This window comes from Arachis hypogaea, chromosome 3 (genome assembly GCF_003086295.3).
Source record: "Arachis hypogaea cultivar Tifrunner chromosome 3, arahy.Tifrunner.gnm2.J5K5, whole genome shotgun sequence".
Taxonomy (NCBI): domain Eukaryota; kingdom Viridiplantae; phylum Streptophyta; class Magnoliopsida; order Fabales; family Fabaceae; genus Arachis; species Arachis hypogaea.
Window position 1 is genome coordinate 92,382,361 of NC_092038.1, and position 24,929 is coordinate 92,407,289.

Sequence of the window (24,929 nt, forward strand, 5' to 3'; positions counted from 1 at the left end):
GAGCATATAGGTAGCAAACTCGACACGCTGTCCTTCAGGTACCACTTGTGCTTGTAGTGCTCGCTCTATAGCCTGAAACCATGTATCAACCTCAGTCGGGCTAGTGGTTCCCTTGAAATTAGGCGGATTATCCTTCAAAAAGTTTGCCAGTGTCATCGGGCCCTGAACTCCACCTCCATCATTACCATGGTTGTTCATCTGTTGACCAAAAGCCTCAGCAGTGGCTTGCATAGCAGCAGCCATGTTCTCCAATGCAGTCATAAGGTTCACCGGGTCATTAGGGTTATTCTCCGGTGCACGAACATTAGTAAGACCTCTACCACGGCCTCTACTGCGTCCACGAGGCACCATCTGGTCCCTATACGCACCAAACAATCGATATTAAGTTGATCAGTCTCAATATTGGAAGTTTAGTTCTTCAAAGTCCCAAATTCATACTCATGAACGTTTATGCCAATTATATCAAGCAGATATACTAACAGCACATAACACACACACAGAGAATGCACAGAAGCATAGTCAGTCCATCCCTCAGGCTCTACAGGAACGAACTGCTCTGATACCATAATGTAACACCCTATAATACAAAGTCTTATGCTTAAGTCATAATTCAGAGATGGCAAGGTATTACGACCTCTAAAATAAAAATTTAGTACGTATAGTAGTATGAATAAGGTTTATAACTAGGAGCCTTTACAAAAAAAGGGGTAAACAAAATCGAAATCCTAAAGCGCAACACTCCGATCGATAACATAACGAACGAAGGATAAACGAATGCGAGATTATATATATACAAAGGAGTGTCAAAAACAGGGATATCAAGACTCAAAATCCGGCTGCGAAGATAATCGGTCCGAGCATAGCAATATATACATATGATAAAATAAGGAAAACCCCAAAGGAAACCCAAAGGGACACAAATACAGAAACCTATTCTCCAAAATCTCCCATAAGAAGAGTCATCACAGTTTGTATTATTTAATAGAGATAAAAGTATCTAAGCAAAACATATAAACCAAAACAGAGTTCCCAAGAATAAAGGATCTTCGCAAATCCAGAAGTCTCCAGCAGGCCTCAGCGAGAAGCCTCACGTCCTGCATCTGAAAACCACAAAATCCGCATGGGTGAGAACCAGAGGTCCCCAGCATGGTAACAGCTTCCACATATATAATACATAATAATAGAGGAAAGCCAAAAGCAATCCTAGAACTTCCTCCAAATAATTCAAAACTTATAAACAAGCTAAACCATAAAGGATATCTGACTAAAGATTCTTCAGTCTAACTAATACTTCCCTTTCCAATTCCTTCAGACCTCCCAACCACCAGCAGGAGTATAATGTAGCAAACACAGTTATATCAAACAAGAAATATACAAATAGGAACAAATAAGGCATTTAGACAATTAGCAAGTAATATGCAGTCAAATAGGCAATCTCAAACAATTCATATAGTATGCATATGATGAATGCCTATCCCTAGTGGCTGATGATATCATCTGTCGGTTATAGAGCCAACCCGACAAGTCCTGGTAGCTAACCATTGGACTGTCCCTCTGTCGTGTCTCCCCAACTCGAGTTATACTCAATATAAACTTGATCATAATCATGATCCATATCCATCACCCTCACTGGTGAATATTTATGGGGGTGAGCTCATCCGGGGCTTTCACAGTGCCCGGCCACCCTGACGACAAAGGGTCAAAAGAGCTTCAAGTCTCAACCTAGAGCACGTGGTGGCTAGCCACTGCTTTCTCCCATGGAAACTCTCATCTTCGATAATGGAAGTGCAACATTCACAATTCATTCAACAGCATATATACATTTATACTAGCCATAATCATGGCTCCGCCGTAACACGGCAATAATCTAGCCATCTGGCTCACGGTTAAATCCATAACCAGCCATTTCATTAACAATTACGGCCCTTCGGCCCATGGCATAACAAGCACTTCCACCACCATCCTCCGCCTCTCACATGAACATCTTTGATCCTCATTGATCATTCATTTTCCCCTTGCTTCACTCGCAAGTTATCACATCCCCTAGCTCCTTTTCCCATTGCTAGGCATATCATAATTATTTAAGACATAAGTGGTGAGATCGGAGGCTTAGAAGTATGAGATTTGGCTTTTAAAACTCAAAAATCAACTTTGGGATGAAAACAGGGCCACGCGTACGCGCACGCGTGGATAGCCACAAAACTCATCGACGCGTATGCGTCATGCACGCAAACGCGTGAATTTAAAATTAGCCAATCGACACGCACGCGTCAGCCATGCGTACGCGTGGGTACTCTCGTGCCCCAGGCACAAATCTGGCACAGTTCTGGCACAACTTTCTGGAAAATGGCTGGGCATTGGGTGCAGCACATCGGTGCACCCGTGCACACCATGCGCACGCGTGGATGGTGTTTTCGAGAAGAACGGCGTGTACACGCCAAGTGCCCCTACGCACGGGGGGTCATTCTGCTAAAAATTTTCTAAGTTAAAAGCTGCAGAATTCACAGATTCAAACCCCAATCTTCCAACGGACATAACTTTCTCATTTTAAATCGTTTTTCACCCGTTCTTCGAACGGCATGGACATCCCGGATCCAATTTCTTTTCTAAATAAATTTGGAACAAAACGGAGATCCGTAGTCCAAGATATGTCCCATCAAAGTATGCCCAAAAACCATGTTTTTTTTTCATATAAAACCACAAAGTGCCATTTTCAAAACAAGCCATTTTCAACTCTTTTCAAAATCAATCAAAACATGCCAATTTCATCCCTTTTTATGAAATCAATCAAAATATATCAAATTCAACATCAAGCCTCCTCAACTCACACATTGACACTTTACCACAATTCACCAAAATCACTATCCCATCATTTTAGCCCACTTCACCCAAGTGGATCAAACCCAAACACATTGACATATCATATACTCTTCCTCATGCCAATTTTCAACAACACCAATTCAAGAGACAAGATTAACTTTCTCCTTCAAGAGAGTTGGGTCCTATAACATCAAAGAGCCCAAAATCTCAACATTTTTGCTCATGAAACTCGAAATCAAGGCTAGAAATTCGAAGATCAAAACGTTGCTTACCTCAATATTAATTGTATGGGTTTTGTAGAGCTCTCCGCGGTGAACGCGTGGCCACAAACAGAGCGGCAATCGGAGCTCTAGATCAAAAGTTATGGTGGTTTGAAAATCGGAGCCCGGTTTGGCCCGTTCGGTCCAATCTTGGTCCGAATTCTATAAAATTGGTACCGAAATTCTCGTCTCAGTCTCCTCTATCACATTTTGCCACAAAAATCACATTTTGGGCTTTCTAGAATAAATCCTCATTTATGGGTTAATTAGCCGTTAATTAACCGGATTTTACAGGGACAGAGGCATTAAGTTGATGCTTGCTCCCAGGTCACAGAGCCCCTCATCAATCATTGTCTCTCCTATAGCACAGAGAATATGGAAACTCCCTGGATCCTTCTTCTTTATAGGTGGCTCTGTTTGAATGAGGGCACTGCACTCCCTATTCATCTTTATTGTTTGTCCACCTTTCAATGAACTCTTTTTGGCCAGAAGCTCCTTTATGTATTTGATGTAGGAGGGCATATGCTGGAGAGCCTTAATAAATGGTATATTTACATCAAGAGATGCAAACATGTCGAGGAACCTTGAATATATTCTCCCTGCTACACCACCCTTTAACCTTTGGGGAAAGGGTGCATATGGGTTCAGGATCTCCCTTTTCTTTAGCTCTTCCCTGAGTGTAGGTTGGGGTGCATAGTTTCTTTCTTCATGATTTTCCTTTGGACTATCTTGGAGGTGTTCTGTTTGTGTGTCTACTTCCTCTACACTCCTCTCATCACTTGTGGTGATCATCTTGCATTCTTCCCACTTGACTTTCCTTGTTTCTCCTCTTGGATTCTTCTCTGTGTCATTGGGAAATCCATCAGTGGGTTTGGGAAACTGTTGAGATAGATACCCTACTTAAGACTCCAGTCTCTTGATGGGTTCCCCTTGGTTCTTGATATTAGCTCGCACTTCATCCTGAAACACCTTGTTGTCTTAGACTTCTTTACATATGTCTTCAAGTAGAGCCTCAATCTTGGAAAGTCTATCTTCGGTTAGTGATGGTGGGTTGAGATTAGGTGGTTGGGAAGGGTGGTTAGGTGGGTGTTGATAGGATCTCTATGAGGTATGTTGGTGAGTTGCATTGTTGTTGGGATTGTGGTTGTGGCGTCTCTGGTCTTGGCCTTGGTCTTGCTAATTTTCCCACCCAAAGTTAGGGTGGTTTCTCCATCCAGCATTGTAAATTTTGGAGTATGGATCATGGATTTGTCTGGGTGAGTTCTCAACATAGTTGGCTTGTTCCCAGTCACCTTCTTCTCCTATATTCACTCCTTCTTGAGCTGGTGATGAAGTGATGACTGCTGCAACTTGGTTTTCTTACACCTTCTTGGTGAGATCTGCTAGCTACTTGGCGATCATCTTATTTTGAGCTAGCAATGCATCCATGTGGTTCAGCGCCATTACTCCTCGAGTGTTGCTTCTTTCAGAAGTATAGAAGTAGTCATTCTCAGCTACCGTTTCAATGACATCTATGGCTTCTTCAATGGTTTTCTTCTTGTTTAAAGATCCTCCTAATGAATGGTCTATAGCCTTCTTTGACTCATAAGAAAGACCTTCATAGAAAATGTGAATTTGAACCCATTCATTGAACATGTCCGGTGGGTATTTTCTTGTTAAGTCCTTGAACCTCTCCCATGCCTCATAGAAAGTCTCACCATCTTGTTGCCTAAAAGTTTGCACTTCACCTCTCAGCTTGTTAATTCTTTGAGGAGGGTAGAATCTTGCCAAAAACTTATTCACCACGTCTTCCCAATTTGCTAAGCTCTCCTTCGGGAAGGATTCAAGCCACTTAGATGCTTTGTCCCTGAGTGAAAAAGGGAACAAAACCAGCCTATAAACATCCGGATGGACTCCATTAGACTTCACAATGTCACATATTCTCAGGAAGGTGGTTAGATGTTGATTGGGGTCTTCTTGGGTACTTCCTCCAAATGAGCAGTTGTTCTGAACAAGGGTGATGAGCTGGGGTTTTAATTCAAAGTTGTTGGCATGTATGGTGGGCTTTTGGATGCTACTTCCATGGTTTCCTGGATTTGGATTGATGCAAGAGCCTAGAACTCTCCTCTCTTGCCCAGCATGATTTGCTGGGCCTTCTCTGGCATGGTTGTTTTCCAAGTTCTCCTATATGTTTGTTTCAAAGTACTCTTCCTCTTCCTCAGCACCAACAACTCCTTTCCCTCTTGCTTTCCTCCTTGATCTATGGAGGGTCCTCTCAGGTTCTGAATCAAAAGAAGTTGAAGCTCTGCCTCTTCTCCCTGTCATACAACTAATAGAGCACACAGGAAGAGATAAAATGAAGTGATTATTCTTGTTAGAGTAATTGTTAGTATGAGTGGTGCAAATTATCAAACAGTTAGTGGGTTAGTGAGCAGAATTGTAAATAACAATCAAGGAAAAAAAGAATAACAAGGGGTGAGGGGATGAGGAAGAACTAAAGAAACTGAAGGTAAATGAGTAGAAAAAATAAACAAACAAAAGAAAAATGCTCAATCTAGTGAACTTCCAACTTAATCATTGTTGATACAAAATCAATCTCCAATAACGGCGCCATAAACTTGATGCACGAAAACTTGTCTCTCAACAAATTTCCCTTTCGTAAGTATAACGGATTGTCATCAAGTAAAAACTCACAATAGAGTGAGGTCGAATCCCATAGGGATTGATTGGTCAAGCAATTTTAGTCGGAAGAATATGCTAGTTGAGCTAAACAGAGTGTACTTGATGTTGCAGGAAATTAAATGGTGGGAAAGTAAATTGCAGGAAATAAAGTGCAGAATCTTAAATGGGGAATCGGGGAGATGAACATGGAAATAAATGGCAGAAAGTAAAGAGAATGGGTAAGATCAGAAATGGGGAATTCAATGGTCTCAGGAGATGTTGTATTCTCTGGATCAAATTCATTTTCATTTCTTCCTCAATCAAAGAATCTATTGATCTCCTTGGCAATCTTAAGTGATTGGATTCCAATTCCTTGGCAACCCAATCTCTCTAAGCTTGAACAATTGCCCACTTCCTTGATTTAATTGCTCATTGACAAACCCCATTTTGAGGGTTTATCTTGTGCTTGATTTTAGGGGATTTTATAACCTTTTACCCTCATTTATCCATTGAAATAGCATGGTTTTGTGATTGTCTCCTTATTTGTGCTTAGATGTGAAAACATGCTTTTAGACCCTTAATTTGATGGTTTTAATCTCCCTTTGATTCCACTAGATGCCTTGATATGTTTGCTAGTGATTTAAGATTGAAAAGGCTAGGAATGGATCAAAGGAGTGAAAAGGAAAGCATGCAAAGTGGAGAAATCATGAAAAGTCAAAGAAGTTGAAATCACCCATGGACGCGCACGCGCACCTGGCGCTTGCGCGCACCCGCGAATTACCCCATGGACGCGTACGCGTGCTGTGCGCGTACGCGTGGGTGTTGGTTTATGATTTTTAATGAAAACATGGCCAACGAATTCTGAAGGGTTGTGGGGCCCAATCCTAACCAACTTTGGCGCCAAAGAGGCTATTTAAAGCCAAGGATTGAAGAGCAAAGGGGATTCCAACTCATTAATTCATTACACACTCATTAGGATTAGTTAGAAGTAGTTTCTAGAGAGAGAAGCTCTCTCTTCTCTCTAGAATTAGGATTAGGATTAGGTTTAGTTCTTAGATCTAGAATTAGATTCATCTTCTTCTACTTCTATCTTCTCAATTCCTTGTAGTTAGATTCATCTTCTTCTATTCTTTTGTTGTAATTTCCTTTATGTTGTTCTTATACTTTGTTGTAGATCTAGTATTGTTCCTTCCATTTTCTTTCAATTCAATAAGAGGTAATTCACAATAATTGTTCTTCTTTGTTCTTCCATTGTTGATCTCTTGTTTTTTGTAGTTGTAGATTCCTTTAATTCTTGCATTTAATAATGTTTACTTCTATTGCATTCTATGTGTTTGATAAAATGTCTCTTCTAGATATAGTATAGATTTTGTTCCTCTTGGCCTAGGTAGAGTAATTAGTGACACTTGAGTTATCTAATTCCTTTGTTGATTGATAATTGGAGAGATTGCTAATTGGTTTGGAGTGCACTAAAGCTAGTCTTTCCTTGGGAGTTGGCTAGGACTTGTGGCTCAAGTCAATTCATCCACTTGACTTTCCTTTATTTAGTAAGGGTTAACTAAGTGGTAGCAATGAACAATTCTCATCACAATTGAGAAGGATAACTAGGATAGGACTTCTAATTTTCATACCTTGCCAAGAGCCTTTTATAGTTGTTAGTTTAATTTCATTGCCATTTACTTTCATGTCTCTTATCCAAAACCCCAAAACATATCACAACCAATAACAAGACACTTCATTACAATTCCTAGGGAGAACGACCCGAGGTTTGAATACTTCGGTTTATAAATTTAGGGGTTTGTTTTAGTGACAAACAACTTTTTGTATGAAAGGATTATTGCTTGGTTTAGAAACTATACTTCGACGAGATTTTATTTGAGAAATTCTAAACGTCAAGAATCCAATCGTCAAAATGGCGCCGTTGCCGGGGAATTGCAATGGTGTTATGTTATTGGTTATTGTATATATGTGAATATTGTGAATAGCTTGATTTTTGCTTTATTTGCTAGTTGTAGAGTTGTTTCTCTTGTTTTCTATTAGCTTGATTTTTATTTGTTAGTTTTCTTTGTTTCTTATTTGATTTTATTTTCATTTTTTCTTGCTATCATGGATTCTCATTTTGGCTATGAGTGTGATTACAATTATGTTGTAGGTGATGAGAGTTACAATGAAGAAATGTATCAAGGATGGGATAATCAAAGGTGGGAGGAGCCATATGCTTATGATCAATCCTCATGGCAACAACCTCCACCAATGCACTATGAAGAAGAGCCATTCTATGATGCACACCAATCCAATGGCTATGGTGAATCTCCTTGTGACTTTCAAGAACCACCACCATATGCCTATGAGTCATATCCTCAACATGAATCTCAACCACACTCTCAAGCCTATTTTCACCAAACACCTCCATATGACCATGATTCATATCCACTACACCAACCACCTTTTGAACCATATGAGCCATACATGGAACCACAATTTCAAGATTACTCCCAAGAACCACCTCAATACACACCACCACCTTACCAAGAAGAACCACCTTCCTATAATGAACCCTTTCTCCAAGACAATGAACCCTCTTATCCACCCCAATCTCTAATGGATGAAACCCTTGATGTTCTTCTTCAAGGGCAAGATGAAATGAAAAGGGATGTGCAACAATTTGTAGCTACCATGACCAAGGTAGTAAATCATTTAGCCTCCCAATGCTTGAATATTCAAGGAACTCCTATAGCTACATGTGAAGGATCCAAGGAAGAGCATAGCATGAAGGAGAGATTGGAGACTCCGGTGGAGAAGGAGGAAGGCTACTTTGTGTTAGAACAATTGGAGAAGCCTATGATTATTGAAGAAAAGGAAGAAGTGGTTGAAGACTTAGGAGATGCGGAACCTCCATGGGAAGCTAAAATCAAAGAAAATCCCTCCAAGAAGAGTAAATTTGATGTTGAGGAGGAATGTGCACAACCTCCAAGGCATATTCTATATGAAGACTTGGAGAGAATGAAGCAAGAATTGAGTTCCCTTGGTGATGAAGATCATGCATCCAATCTTCTTGGTGAAGAATCCTTTGAATTTGAAGAACCTTCTCCCAATGAATTTGAAAGTGATGTGGAGGTAGATTTCTCTCAACCTCCCATTTATGACTTGAGTGATGGAGAAGAGTTAGATGAAGTTGATGAACAAAGGATTGAAAGTGAAAAAGTTTTTGAAAAGGTGGAGGCAATCAAGGAAGAAAACAAGGGAGTGGAGTTTACTAGCACATTGGAAATACCTCTCCCCAAGCCACCACCATCCACTCTCTCATTCAAGTGGGTAAATTCCTTATACTCAAGCTTTATTATTCCCCTTGAATATGGTTTGCTTGAAACGGATGGTCAACTTAGATATATTTGTGGCTTTAAGAGTAAAAAGGAGATGGTTAGTGGTTGGAAGCATTATCCTAGGTTCATTATGGTCACATGTCCAAAGCTTAATAGCAAGAGTTGGTGTATAACTAGAATACATGGGCCTAGAAGGATGTTTGGTCACTTTTTTGAGAATTCACCTTACTCACCACCCGGTTGGACTAATAACGATGATCAACCTCAAGACGGGTGTGAAAACAAAGTGTGGGACCCCGGATCACAAGAAGAGGATCAACTTTGGGAGCCCCAAGCTTGTGAAGAACTCCATCAACACTTGGCTCAATCCATAAGAAATCTTGGGGCACAATGGAAAACCAAGCATTGGTGGGAGTTCCGAGATGAGTACAAGCACAAGCCACCTTGATGGGGAGCTCCCCATAAGTCCAACTTAAGGACAATAAATAAAAGTGCTAGGTGGGAGACACCCCACCATGGTAAAATCTTTTCATTTTCTCTTTTGAATATATGGGTAGAATTAGTTTAATTTCATGTTTTGGTAGTTTGTTAAGTGCATTTGATAGTTTAGTATGTTAAATAAGGTTTTATGGTGTTTTGGTAGCTATTTGGAAGTTTGGAATGCTTGGATTGGTGTAAAAACATACCAAAAAAAATTTTTTTTTTGAAAAACAGAGCACCATCCACGCGTACGCGCACTGCACGCGTACGCGTACATTGAGCATTTTCGACCATCCACGTGAGTGCGCCATGCACGCGTACGCGTGGGTTGAGAAGTTCCACCTTCCATGCATTAACCCGAGAGTTAGGCCCGCACTGTGCGCACGTTGTGCCTTTGGCACAACCCCACTTACGCGTACGCGCACATGACGCGTACGCGCCATTCTCGAAATAAGCCATCGACGCGCGCGCGGCATGCGCGCGTACGCGTGGATGCCCTTCCTTCACCACATTTCTTTTCTTCTCCTCTTTCCATTTCTTTCCTTCCCCTTTCTTCTTCCCTTCTCCTACCCCTCATCCAACACTTCCAAACACCATGGATAACCATTTATTTTAGTCAGTTAATTAGTTAGTTGGTTAGTTAATTAGTTAGTTTTAGTTTAGTTTTCATTTTATTTTCTCTCTTTTCATCATAAGTGTTGGATTATTGACTTTGTTTACTACACATTGTTGCCTCCTTATTGCCTAAATGCTAATTTAGCATTAATGTTTTTAGATAATCTTTGTTGGATCCTATGATTGAGGTTATATTTTGCTACTTGGTCTTGAGTTTTTCATGCTTATCTTTTGAAAAATACCAAGTGATGAGAATTGCATTTGAGCTTATAATTTTATTTTTTTTTGAATTGCATGATTTGGCCACCATGTGATTTGAACCGTACTCTTTGATTAGGCAATCTCTTGATGGATGATGTTGTGCATTTACCTTAATACATGGTATTTCATGATCATATGCATCCATATGTGTTTGACTTGAATGCTTTCATGCTTCTTTAATGCTTGTTTTACCTTACAAGTTTACTTAAAGCATCTCAAGCATACTAGAATGAGTAAAGTGCATGCTTCTTTGGTGACATAGCTTTTTATGCTAATGTGTGTTCTAAACCGCGCAATTTAGAATTCACACACCTAATATTTCTTAATGTCACACTAATTCACTCACTCATTTCTCGTGATTTACCTCATTCCAACAATTATGCTTCCTTGCTTTTGTATTACCCTACCTTATGGTGTTATATTTTTGTTTTTCATGATGAATGCACCACGAGCAATAACGGAAGCAAGACCAAGAACACGTAGCAATCCGGAGAGTCGCCGTACCCCCTTGCTCATCTTTGAGTGCACCGAGGACGGTGCAAACTTTTAAGTGTGGGGAGGTCGTCCGACCGTTCGGCGATTTTGGGTGACAAGTTTCTAATTCCAACACTTTTGCATTTCATTCTAGGATTTTAGGATTTTTACTTGCATTTTCTTAGTTTTTGCATATATATACAAATAAGCTTAGTCAAAATAATGAAAATTTTCAAGGATTTCTATCTATAGGGCACCAATTGATTTGAGTGAAAACTTTTCATAGAACTTGCTTGAAATATATATATATATTGTGGATCATGTTTTTTGAGCTAAGAACACAAGCAAGTGAGATTTGAACCTAATGATGTGGTTACATCTTATAACCACTTCTTTTCTTTCTTGTGTGCATTATTCTCTTTTTATGAATGTGATCTTTGATTTGTTTGATTCTTTATGTCCATTATTTGGTGTATTCATGCATTTATATGATTGAGGCCATCATTTTATTTAGCTCACTTACCCAAATAGCCTTACCTTTGATCTTCCATTGTTAGCCAATTTGAGCCTACGCTTAACCCAATTTGTTCTTATTTTAGCACATTACAAGCCTAACGCGGAAAACAATAAAAGTTCTTATTTGGATCTTTGATTAGCTTAGGCTAGTGTGTGTGAGTATCATTCAAGTGTGGGAATCTTGGGACATTGGGTGAATAAAAGGGTGTATTTTGTATTATTATTGGAAATATTGGGAATTGGGTACATACTCATGTATTAATCAAATGTAAAACCTTATGCATTGAGGTTCTTGTACATAGAAAGAAAAAAAATGTGAAAAACAAAAGAAAAAAAAGAAAAAGAAAAATAATATGGAAAAGAAAAAAAAGAAAAAAATAGAAAAAGAAAGAAAAAGAAGAAAAAGAAAGAAATAAAAAAGGGGACAAAATGCCCCAAATCAAAGTATAGTCCAATAAAATCAATGCATAGGTGTTGTGAAATTAAAAAGGAATACATGAGTATGTGAAAAAGTGAGGAATGGGTAGTTAGATTAGAACTTAATTGTATAGGATGTCATAGGTTAGGTGGGAAGTTTAAGCCTATCAAAGATTCAAATTTCAAGCTCACTTAACCAAATATGCATCCTACCTTGACCCTAGCCCCATTACAACCTAAAGAAAAGACCTCATGGTACTTGTATGCATGCATGAAATATATGTCGATTGTTAGAAGAAAAACAAATCTTAGAAAGCATGATTAGGAGAGAATTGAGTGAATCAACCCTAAACACTTGAGCGAATAGAGTGCAAATACATCCGGTGAGGGTTTGATGCTCAATTACATGTTTCCACCAATGATCATCTCCTTTCATGCAAGTTTGTAAAAATATTTAATAGCTCAATTCAATTGTGGTTTGGCATGGTTGTTAATACCTTTTGCCCTTGTGCTTATATATGCTTCTTGGGAATTAATTTATTTTGACCAAGCAATTGCATTCATGTAGATAGTTGCATATAGGTAGATTGCATTTAGTTAGTTCCATCGAATAAATGCCATACCCTTTACTTCATTCTTGGTTCAAGCATGAGGACATGCTTGGTTTAAGTGTGGGGAGGTTGACAAACCCCATTTTGAGGGTTTATCTTGTGCTTGATTTTAGGGGATTTTATAACCTTTTACCCTGATTTATCCATTGAAATAGCATGGTTTTGTGATTGTCTCCTTATTTGTGCTTAGATGTGAAAACATGCTTTTAGACCCTTAATTTGATGGTTTTAATCTCCCTTTGATTCCACTAGATGCCTTGATATGTTTGCTAGTGATTTCAGATTGAAAAGGCTAGGAATGGATCAAAGGAGTGAAAAGGAAAGCATGCAAAGTGGAGAAATCGTGAAAAGTCAAAGAAGTTGAAATCTCCCATGGACGCGCACGCGCACCTGGCGCTTGCGCGCACCCGCGAATTACCCCATGGACGCGTACGCGTGCTGTGCGCGTACGCGTCGGTGTTGGTTTATGATTTTTAATGAAAACATGGCCAACGAATTCTGAAGAGTTGTGGGGCCCAATCCTAACCAACTGTGGCGCCAAAGAGGCTATTTAAAGCCAAGGATTGAAGAGCAAAGGGGATTCCAACTCATTAATTCATTACACACTCATTAGGATTAGTTAGAAGTAGTTTCTAGAGAGAGAAGCTCTCTCTTCTCACTAGAATTAGGATTAGGATTAGGTTTAGTTCTTAGATCTAGAATTAGATTCATCTTCTTCTACTTCTATCTTCTCAATTCCTTGTAGTTAGATTCATCTTCTTCTATTCTTTTGTTGTAATTTCCTTTATGTTGTTCTTATACTTTGTTGTAGATCTAGTATTGTTCCTTCCATTTTCTTTCAATTCAATAAGAGGTAATTCACAATAATTGTTCTTCTTTGTTCTTCCATTGTTGATCTCTTGTTTTTTGTAGTTGTAGATTCCTTTAATTCTTGCATTTAATAATGTTTACTTCTATTGCATTCTATGTGTTTGATAAAATGTCTCTTCTAGATATAGTATAGATTTTGTTCCTCTTGGCCTAGGTAGAGTAATTAGTGACACTTGAGTTATCTAATTCCTTTGTTGATTGATAATTGGAGAGATTGCTAATTGGTTTGGAGTGCACTAAAGCTAGTCTTTCCTTGGGAGTTGGCTAGGACTTGTGGCTCAAGTCAATTCATCCACTTGACTTTCCTTTATTTAGTAAGGGTTAACTAAGTGGTAGCAATGAACAATTCTCATCACAATTGAGAAGGATAACTAGGATAGGACTTCTAATTTTCATACCTTGCCAAGAGCCTTTTATAGTTGTTAGTTTAATTTCATTGCCATTTACTTTCATGTCTCTTATCCAAAACCCCAAAACATATCACAACCAATAACAAGACACTTCATTACAATTCCTAGGGAGAACGACCCGAGGTTTGAATACTTCGGTTTATAAATTTAGGGGTTTGTTTTAGTGACAAACAACTTTTTGTATGAAAGGATTATTGCTTGGTTTAGAAACTATACTTCGACGAGATTTTATTTGAGAAATTCTAAACCGTCAAGAATCCAATCGTCACTCATGGGAAGAGATAAAGTGTGGTCACTGATTATACCACATGTATTTCCAAATCAAAGTGTTGGGAGGATTATATGTCACTATATCCGCCCAGACCCCAATTTGGTCCAACATGAGAAAGCATTTCTAGCATGATCTCCTCATCCCTTTTCCAAAGCTCAAAGGAGATCCAATTATGGAGAGTTTTTTTCCAAGACAACTAACTAATTGAATTAAGATCGAAAGCTTTCTAGTAAATCAAAAGAGAAGAAAGAAGAAGAAGAATGAAAAATATAATTGATCCATCAAATTACAATAGAGCTCTCTAACCCAATGAATGGGGTTTAGTTGTTCATAGCTCTGGAAATGGGAAATGGCAGAAAAGAATACATGCTTAGCTAGAAAATGCAGAAAAGTAAATATACAGACGGTAGTTCTCCAAAGTGCCAAGCTTCTCTATAGTTCAAAACTACTCCTATATATACTACTCTTCTTGATCTTCTAGTGAGTTCTTCAAGTCTTGGATGTGGGCCTTAAATCTTGAGTTGAAGCAGTTATAACCTTTAGTGGGCTCAGCTTGCAGAAAAGTGTGAGTTAGGCAGGGGCGTTAGTGGTGTTAACGTTAAGTGAGAATGTGGGTTCGAGAACGTTAGTGGCAATCACTTTTTTGACTAACGTTCCAACCTCATATAGTCCACGTTAACTTCAATGTTAGTGGCACTAACGTGACCACTAACATTGCCTTATGATCCTTCGCAAGCGTTATTGGGAATCACCTTTTCCAATAACGTTGCCTTGTGCCCCTCTTTCCCTACCTTGGAGTTCACGTTAGTACAACTAATGTGAGTCTTAACGTGGGCATGCCTATCTTCGAGAGCGTTAGTGACACTTACCTTTGTCACTAACGCTCTAAATGCCCCCTCCCCACGTTAGAGTTCATGTTAACTAGTGGTAGTGAATGCCATCTGCAACGTTAGTGACAAAGGTGAGTGTCACTAACGTTGGCTCATCAATCTCAGCTCCACGTTAACTTTCACATTAGTGGTCTTAACATGACCACTAACGTGGGCAATGATAGCTTGATCCAACGTTAGTGACAAAGGTGAGTGTCACTAACGTTGTCTTTTGTCTTCCCTTCCACGTTAGAGTTCACGTTAACTAAGTTAACGTGACTTTTAACGTGGCCAATTGCCACTTTGTAGCGTTAGTGGTGTTCACGTTCACCACTAACACTGGAGCTCCCTTTATCTCCACGTTAACTACCACGTTAATGTAGTTAACGTGGCAATTAACGTGGGTTTATGATGGCTTCGCAGGCATTATTGTCGACCACCTTTCTCATTAACGTTGCAAGCTCATTCCCATTCCACATTAGTGGTCACATTAATTAGATTAATGTGGCTACTAACGTGGTTTCTTCCTTGCTTCCTTTGTCCTGAAATCAAGCAAATAAAGTGCATCAAAGCTCTAGCCCAAGTCATGAGATTATGCATCATCAATTTGTCATTCAATCCTTGCAAAATCCTCATGAAATCATGTAAAATTCACAATAGTTGCTTGAATCAAGGTGTAAGTGTATTTTCATCCAAAACTTTCCTTATTCACTAAGAAAATGCATGAAACTACTCTAAAACAGTAAAGAAAAGGTCAGTGAAACTGGCCTAAATGCCCTGGCATCAGCCCGCGTCACTTCTTGCTGGTTATCTCCTCAATTTCTTGTGTTCCTTCCATTTTTACAAGCTTCCTCTCCATTCTCTAAGCCATTCCTGCCCTATGAAGCCTGAAACACTTAACACACATATCACGACATCGAGTGGTATAAAGGAGAATTAGAATATACAATTAAAAGATCTTTAGGAAGCAAGTTTTCAATCATAGAACAATTTTGGGAAGGAATTGTAAATACATGAAATCATATGAATAAGTGGGTGAAGACATGATAAAACCACTCAATTAAACACAATATAAATTATAAAATAATGGTTTATCATGTACCTTCTTGTAAGTTGTTTGATTGAGTAATTTTGAAAAGTTCAATTAAGTTCTTTGGACATTGATCTTAATGCATGAATGATGCACGGAAACTTGTCTCTCAACAAATTTCCCTCGGCAAGTATACCGAATTGTCGTCAAGTAAAAACTCATAATAGAGTGAGGTCGAATTTCACAGGGATTGATTGGTCGAGCAATTTTAATTGGAGGAGTGTTCTAGTCAAGCTAAGCCAAATTGAGTTGAGAATTGCAAAAACTTAAATGCGGGAGAGATAAATGACAAGGAATGTAAAGTTGCAGAATCGTAAATGGGGAGTTGGGGAGATGAGCCTGAAAGTAAATAACAGAAAGTAAAGAGAATGGGTAAGATCAGATATGGGAAATTCATTGGGCTTAGGAGATGTTGTATTCTCTAGATCAAGTTCATCTTCATCTCTTCCTCAATCAATGCATTCATTGATCTCCTTCGCAATCTTAGGTGATTGGATCCCAATTCCGTGGCAACCCAATCTCTCTAAGCTTGAACAATTGCCCAATTCCCTGATTTAATTGCTCATGGGAAGAGATGAAGTATGGTCACTGATTATACCACATATATTTCCAAATTAAAGTGTTGGTAGGATTATATGTCACTATATCCATCCAAACCCCAATTCGGTCCAACATGAGAAAGCATTTCTAGCAGGATCTCCTCATTCCTCTTCCAAGGCTCAGAGGAGATCCAATTATGGAGACTATCTTTTCCAAGATAACTAACCAATTGGCTAAAGACCGAAAGCTTTCTAGTAAAATCAAGAGAAAAGAAAGAGGAAAAATAATGAAAACTATAATTGATCCATCAAATTACAACAGTAACTAATGTGACCATTAACGTAGGCATGCCGTGACACGAAGGCGTTAGTGACACTAACTTTGTCACTAACGCTACAAAATTCATTCTCTTCCATGTTAGAGCTCACGTTAATAGCGTTAACGTGGCTACTAACGTGGGTGTAATTTGCCATCTCCAATGTTAGTGACAAAGTTAGTGTCACTAACGTTGGCATCTCATTCCTTGCTCCACGTTACCCTTCACGTTAGTGGCATTAACGTGACCACTAACGCAGGTAATCTTGGCGTGGTCCAATGTTAGTGACAAAGTTAGTGTTACTAACATTGGAAATTTCCTCTTTGCCCCACGTTAGAGTTCATGTTAGTAGCACTTACGTGGCCCTTAATGTGGTTATGTGTGGCCTTTGCAACGTTAGTGGTGTTAACTTTACCACTAACGTTGGAGCTTCCTCTTCCTTCCACATTAGTTCCTACATTAGTGTAGCTAACGTAGCAACTAACGTGGGTTGTGATGGCTTTCGAAGGCGTTAGTGGTGATAACTTTACGACTAACGTTGCAAGCTTGCTCCCTTTCCACGTTAGTGATACTAACGTGGCTACTAACGTGGTTCTTCTATGCTTCCTTTGTCCTGAAATCAAACAAACAGGGTGCATCAAAGCTTTGTTTCAAGTCATGAGATCTTGCTTTATATAAATTGGCATTCAACTCATGCATTATTCTCATGAAATCATGTAAAGTTCACAATGTTTTCTTGAATCAAGGTGTAAGTGTACATACACCCAAAACCTGCTTATTTCCTAAGAAAGTGCATGAAACCACCTAAAAATAGTAAAGAAAAGGCTGGTAAAACTGGCCAAGATGCCCTGGCATCACAACACTAAACTTAAAGCTTGCTTGTCCCTAAGTAAGTACTGAAACATAAGAATATTGGATGAGAGAATAAGAGAAATAAGTCCTTATTATAAAAGTTAAGTGCTTGGTTCATGGGGTTTCATGCAAAGTAACTTAGGTTCAGGCCTTTGCTGGTTTCCAAGTCCTTATCATGTCCTTGAACACTCACTTGATTGCATCCTATGATTCCAAGTCCTTATCATGTCCTTGAACACTCACTTGATTCCAAGTCCCTTATTCATTGATCCTCCCCCTTTTTTTCAGGGTTCATTGCTTTCTTAGGCTAAGTGCTTTGTGAGGGGGCGACTCTTTAAGATAAGCTTTCAACCAACACTCCCGAACCAGTTGGTTCAATGTGCTAGGTGTTGAAACACCCCTAAGGACCTACTCCCTGAAGTCTCTCCCCCACACATACACACCACAGGCATATGGTTTGTTATTTTCTTTCTTGAGGCCTTGGTGTCCAGTACCTCTTTGGTTACTAAGTGCTTTGTAGCAAGGTTGCTCTTGATAGTGGATTTTCAGTTGATAATCTCGGGTTAGTTAACCCAAGTTACCAATGGATAAAGCACTCCTGAGAACTTATTCATCCAAGCAGATCCTTTGCATAAGAGCACCACAGACACATGCCTCAAGTTTCAAACCCTTGGTGCCTAGCCTTTTTCTTATTCTTTTTCTTTCTCTTATTAGGATCTTGTTATTAAGCTAGTCTCATATGATGTGCTTCAAGCATATGATTCAAAACACATAATTGCCTTTATACCTTGTTGGTGAACCAACATAGCTAATCAATTACCTTACCACAAACATTAGGGCTTTTCTTCACAATATGAACTCTACTCTTGTTCTTCATACATTCTTTTTTCATTTACCTCAATAGACAAGCACACAATTAAGTAAGATGAAAATGCAACAGAGAACTTAGCTAGTCAAACAAAATATCAGTAAAGAGGAACAAGCAGAATATAAATTTTCATGAAAACAGGATTAAATCCTACTTCCACCTTAAGCATCACAATTCAGAGACAGTTGAGTACAATACAGCCTCTTGTTGTTTTCTTGTTTCTTCCTTGTCGTCATCCTTAGCATTTATCCCCCTTTGTTCTCTTTGAATAAGGGTGTGCTTTGTCCTCCAAGTGATTGATTGATTTCCTGTAACACAATTTCTTGGAGGTTTCTTTGTACCCCCAAGCACTTGAAAGATGGTTAGCATTCATGTATGCTTGTAATTTTCTGAACTTAAATTGGTGTGTGAACACCAAACTTAGTTCCTTGCCTACTGTAGTAGCTTGAAATCATGCAAGGAATCTCATGTGCTTTTATTAAGAAAACAACTATGAACTAGAAACTAAACACATATCAAGTAGTTTTTCTGATTGTTGGAGTCAGTGACTTGTCATTTAAGGGTTGCAATGTGATTTTTGATTGAAGTCTTTAGTGCAACACTAAACTTAGAATTACACATTCACCCTTGGGTTGTTTTGGTGTGCAACACCAAACTTAGCTCCTCACAATACAGAAAAATCTACTTGTATCTTTTATTGAGACAATCATGAAAAGAAAACTACCTCAAGTTGGGTTGCCTCCCAAGAAGCGCTTCTTTAGCGTCATTAGCTTGACGGTTGGCCTTCGTCAGGGTTGTTGATACTGCCTCAAGTCTTCCCCTCTTATAGTAAATCTATCTCCATTGGCTTCATTAAGGATTTCCACAGGTTCTAAGGAGATCATTCTGCTGATGGTATATGCTTTGGGTAGCTGAGACGAAATGGTGGGTAGATGAGGTGGGATTAGTGGGAAATGAGCAGAGATCACTTTATTTCCTGGAGAGAAGTCCTCTGTAGGGATCTTTTTGTTCCTCCATCCCATTGGCACCTTTTTCTTTTCTTCCCTTGGTGATGCCTTGCACCTTGTTGCTTCTCTTCTAAGGAACACCTCGTTGCTGGTCTCAGATAGCTCCTGTGGGTTTAGCTCCCCCTAGGTTTTCCTTGGTTGTTGTAGCATCTGACTATCTTGTTTTTCAACCCTTGGGGTTTCCAGATGCCCTATTTGTGTTTCCTTGCTTGTTTCTTCCAGAGGTGTCTTGTTATGATCATCCTTTAGTTCATGGTTTTCTTGCTCTGTTTCTTGTGAGGGCTTGAAGACATTGAAGGTAAGTTGTTCATCATGTATCCTCAATATTAGTTCTCCTTGCTCCACATCTATAAGTGCTCTGGCCGTGGCTAGGAAGGGTCTCCCCAGGATGATTAGATGGATGTGACTCTCTTCCATCTCCAGGATAACAAAATCTGTGGGAAGGAAGTAGTTCCTGACCTTTACCAACATGTTTTCAACCACTCCTATTGCTTGTTTTTTAATTTTGTCAGCCAATTAGATGATTACATCTGTGGGTGTTAGCTCATTGATTTGAAGCTTCTTCATAAGGGATAACGGCATTAAGTTGATGCTTGCTCCTAGTTCACAAAGTCCCCTATCAATCCTTGTTTCTCCTATAGCACAGGGGATGTAAAAACTCCCTGGGTCCTTCCTTTTTGTAGGAAACTCTGTCTAAATGAGAGCACTACACTCCTTATTCATCATTATTGTTTGTCTACCCTTCAATAATTTCTTCTAGGTCAGCAGCTCCTTCATACACTTAATGTATGAGGGCATTTATTGGAGAGCCTTGATGAATGGTATGTTTACATGGAGGGATGCAAACATGTCGAGGAATCTTGAGTATACTTTCCCTTCTACAGCCCCCTTGAGTCTTTGGGGAAATGGTGCTTTGGGTGCATAGGGGTTCAATACCTCCTTCTCCTCTGACTCTTTTCTTTGTGTAAGCTCACCTCCTTGGTCTTTCTCGTTTGAATGCGCTTTTGACCCACCTTGGGGGTACCCTGATGGTTTATTCACTTCTTCCAAATTCTCTTCATCACTTATAGTAACCATCTTGTATTCTTCCCATCTCACTTTCTTTACTTCTCCTCTCGGATTTTTCTCCGTGTGACTTGGGAAGCTATCAGTATGCTTAGGGATCTACTGAGAGAGATATCCTACTTGAGATTTGAGCCTCTTGATGGTGTCCCCTTGATTCTTTATATTAGCTTGTACTTCATCCTTGAAAACTCTAAAGTCTTGAACTTCCTTGCAGATGCCTTCGCGTAAGGTCTTAATTCTGGAGAGTCTATCTTTGGATGGTGATGGTAGGTTGAGGTTAGAGGGTTGAGATTGGCCTTTTTGGGTTTGATATGGCTGCTGAGAAGTGTTGTTGGATGGGTGTTGATATGATCTCTGTGTGGAATGTTGGTATGTTGCATTATTGTTGGGGTTGTGACGTCTCTGATCTTGGCTTTGGTCTTGTTGATTTCCCCACCCAAAGTTTGGATGGTTCTTCCAACCGGAATTGTAGGTCTTAGAGTATGGATTATGTGATTCCCTGGGTGAGTTCCCAACATAGTTGGCTTGTTCCCAATCACCGCCTTCCTCTGTATTCACTACTTCTTGAGCTGGTGGTGGGGTGGTGACTACTGCAACTTGGTTCCTCTCCATCTGCTTGGTAAGGTCAGCCAACTGCTTGGTGATCATCTTATTTTCAGCTAGCAGTGCATCCATATGGTTCAACTCCATTACTCCTCGAGTGTTGCTCCTCTCAAAAGCATAAAAGTAGTCATTCTCAGCTACAGTCTCAATGACATCTATGGCTTCTTCAATTGTCTTTTTCTTGTTTAGAGATCCCCCAGAAGAGTGGTCTACTACCTTCTTTGATTCGTAAGACAATCTTTCATAGAAAATGTGTAGTTACACCCATTCATTAAACATGTTTGGTGGGCACCTTCTTGTTAAGTCCTTAAACCTCTCCCATGCCTCATAGAGAGTTTCACCATCTTGTTGCCTGAAAGTTTGTACCTCAGCTCTCAACCTGCTGATCCTTTGAGGAGGATAGAATCTCGCCAAGAACTTGTTCACCACATCTTCCCAGGTTGTTAAACTCTCCTTTGGGAACGATTCCAGCCATTTAGATGCTTTATCCCTGAGTGAAAAGAGGAACAAAAGCAATCTATAAGTGTCAGGATGAACACCATTAGACTTCACAGTATCACATATTCTTAGGAAGGTGATTAAATGTTGATTGGGGTCTTCTTGGGCACTTCCTCTGATGGGAGCAGAAATTGGTGAATTGAAAATTATCAAAATATATACGTTGCAAGTATAGTTCTTAACTCACCAGAAATCCACTTATCAATTTAGAAAGGTGTCACAGGAATTTAAAATTAAAATACTGGGAATATGAATCCCAGGTCATCTCCCAACGAGTTGCAGAAAAGTGTGCTATTTTATTAATCAGATGTTTTTTAAAAAGGTTTGAGTTGAGTAAACAGGACATAAAATTGGAGAATTTGAATAATGTAAATAAAAGCCTTGACTGGGAGTTGATTAGCTGGAAGTCCCGCTATTGTTGGATTACTCTCTAGATTAATTGATAATTAAAGGTTATCCTGTTTAGTTATCTCTTACTAGGTAAGGGAAAGTCAAACAAGTTGGGATGCTATGCCCGTTCACAAGTTGCAACGCACTTAATTAAAAGGGATTGGTGTTAGTGACTAGAGGGCAAGCCAACAATAACCCAATTATAATATTTCTTTCAAGCCTTCCAACTCAAGGGTTCCTTTCAATCAACACCCCATCAAGTTAGGGAACTACTCGCTCATTGTAAATGTAAAATTCATAACATATGAAAAGGAATTAAGGAAAGACATTGTAAATAAAAATCAAAAAATAATCAATTAAAAATAAAAGTAATCCTTGGATTAAATAATCCTAAAAATATTCCAATGGTACAATTAAACAAAGCAAAGGACATGGAAGAGTAAAGCAAAGTAAAGAAAACGAACTAGAATGACGAAGTCTTGATGAGGTAATAACTCTTCTCAGTATCCCAATGCAAAAGGTGGTAGAAAAATAAAATCCTAAGAACTATGAATGTCTAGAGAGAAAACCTACCGGAGGAGTAAAAACTAGATCTAAAACTAAAACTCTGTAGAATGAATGTTCTCTCTGGTTTCTGCTGTTCTGGACCAAAAACTGGGTCAAAATAGGGCCCAAAATCGCCCCCAGCGAATCCTGTAGATTATGCAGATCGCGGACATCATGCGATCGCGTCATCCATGCGGACTCATCATTCGCGTTTTTCCCTGCCACGTGTTCGCGTCATCCATGCCTCCGCATCACTTGTGCTTTTCCATTCCGCGTGGTCGCGTGAGCCATGCGGCCGCGTTACTGCGATTTCTCCTCTTTCGCGCGAACGCGTGAGCCATGCGGCCGCGTCACTTCTCATTAGTTATCTCCTCAATTTCTTGTGTTCCTTCCATTTTTGCTAGCTTCCCTTCCATTCTCCAACTCATCCATGCCTTATAAAGCCTGAAACACTTAACACACAGATTATGACATCGAATGGGATAAAAGAGAACTAAAATGCATAATTAAAAAGTCTCTAGGAAGCAGTTTTCAACCATGTAGTAATTTCAGGAAGGAAATATAAATGCATGCTAAATTAATGAATAAGTGGGTAAGGATCATGATAAAACCACATAATTAAACACAATATAAACCATAAAATAGTGGTTTATCAACCTCCCCACACTTAAACATTAGCATGTCCTCATGCTTAATTGAAGGAGATAAGATAAATAAGTGTGAACATGTAGAAACTCATGCAATGCAATGCAACCTATATATATGAATGCAACTATATGATTCTTGCCCACTTGATCAAAAGTAAATAAGCTCTTCAAAACAATTACAAATCAAATTCCACTAATTCTATCATTATACAATAGAACAGATAAAAGTGCAAGAAGATAGCTCATGAAAGCAGGGAACATGGAAATTCAAGCATTGAACCCTCACTGATGATGTATGTACGCTCTAATCTCTCTAGCGTATAGGGTAATCACTCTATCCTTCTCTAATCATGCTCTCTAACTTTTTATTCTCCTAACCAATCAACAACAGTTAATATGCCAATGCAAACATCATGAGGTCTCTTCAAGGTTGTAATGGGGCCAAGGTAAGGATAGGGATACATATATGGTTAAGTGAGCTTATAAATTGAATCTTTAATTAACCCAGCTTTAACCCAACCTATATATTTTATATAACTAGAATTCATACCTAGCTACCCAGAATTCCCTTTTACATTCCATACCCATATGTGCATTGATCTTTGAATTTTTAATTCAGCATTGGGGTAATTTGTCCCCTTATTTATTTATTGATTTTTTTTTATTTTATAAAAATAAACATAGCTTATCAATGCACATAGATTTTTAATTCTTATAGTTTCACATGAGTAGGTATCCAAATTCCCATTGTATTATCATGACACATTCCCTTAATAACTTTTGTTCCCACAAATTCCCATACTTAACTAGCATACACAATTCTATCTTAAGCCAACCAAAGTTTCAATTTGGGATATACAATTGTTTTTTTGCTTAAGGTTAGTAATGTGGTAAAATATAGAACAAATGGGATTTAAAGGCTCAAAGTGGTTAACAAAGGTAATTAAAAAGGGTAGGCTTAATTCGGATAAGTGAGTTTAAATAAATAATGGCCTCAATCACATGCAAGCATATAAACATAATAAATATTGGACATATAGGATGAAACAAAATATAGATTACAATCATAGAGAAGTAAACATACAAGAATAAAATAATTATGGTTAAATAATGTAACCATGCATAAAGGCTCAAATTTTCACAAGTTGTGTGTTTTTTAGCTCAAAAATCATGTTCCAAATACAACTTCAAGCAATTTTAACATAAGAGTTTTGATTAAAATTAGTGAAATTTTGTTCCAAAGATAGCTTTTTAGAAGAAACTTATTGTCTTTTCAATCAAGTAGAACATGCATGCAACTAACCTATTACTATGCAATTTATCCTATTCTATAAAAGAAAGAAAATCTAACTAAAATATCCTAATTTATTGGTGCTAGGGAAGAGAAATTACTTCCGGAAGTTAGGTACTAACCGATCTCTCCACACTTAAGGATTTACACCGTCCTCGGTGCCATCTGCCAAGAAAAATGGTGGGCTGGTGGCAGTGTCTCCACAGTCGGGGTCGTCATGGCTTCCTGTGCTGGTGAAGGAAGTGGAGTCCGGGGTGTTTGAGTCTCTGCAATCTCCTCTAAGCAGCTCTCTAAGGTGTTTGAAACGGCGTTGGTTGCGGCACTCTCGGAGCTTTGCTTTCTTTTCATGTTGGTCTAACCACTTCAGTATTTGATGCAG

At 38.9% G+C, this 24,929-nt stretch overlaps 1 non-coding gene and 1 pseudogene across 1 annotated transcript; both read left to right on the forward strand.

The window, feature by feature from the left end:
* Positions 1-4,715: 4,715 nt before the first annotated feature.
* On the forward strand, positions 4,716-4,817 carry LOC112793760 (small nucleolar RNA R71; annotated as a pseudogene).
* A 16,638-nt stretch (positions 4,818-21,455) lies between these two features.
* On the forward strand, positions 21,456-21,559 carry LOC112794000 (small nucleolar RNA R71). Its single transcript, XR_003198683.1, has one exon. It is a non-coding gene; the product is annotated as a small nucleolar RNA R71 (small nucleolar RNA).
* Positions 21,560-24,929: the final 3,370 nt, after the last annotated feature.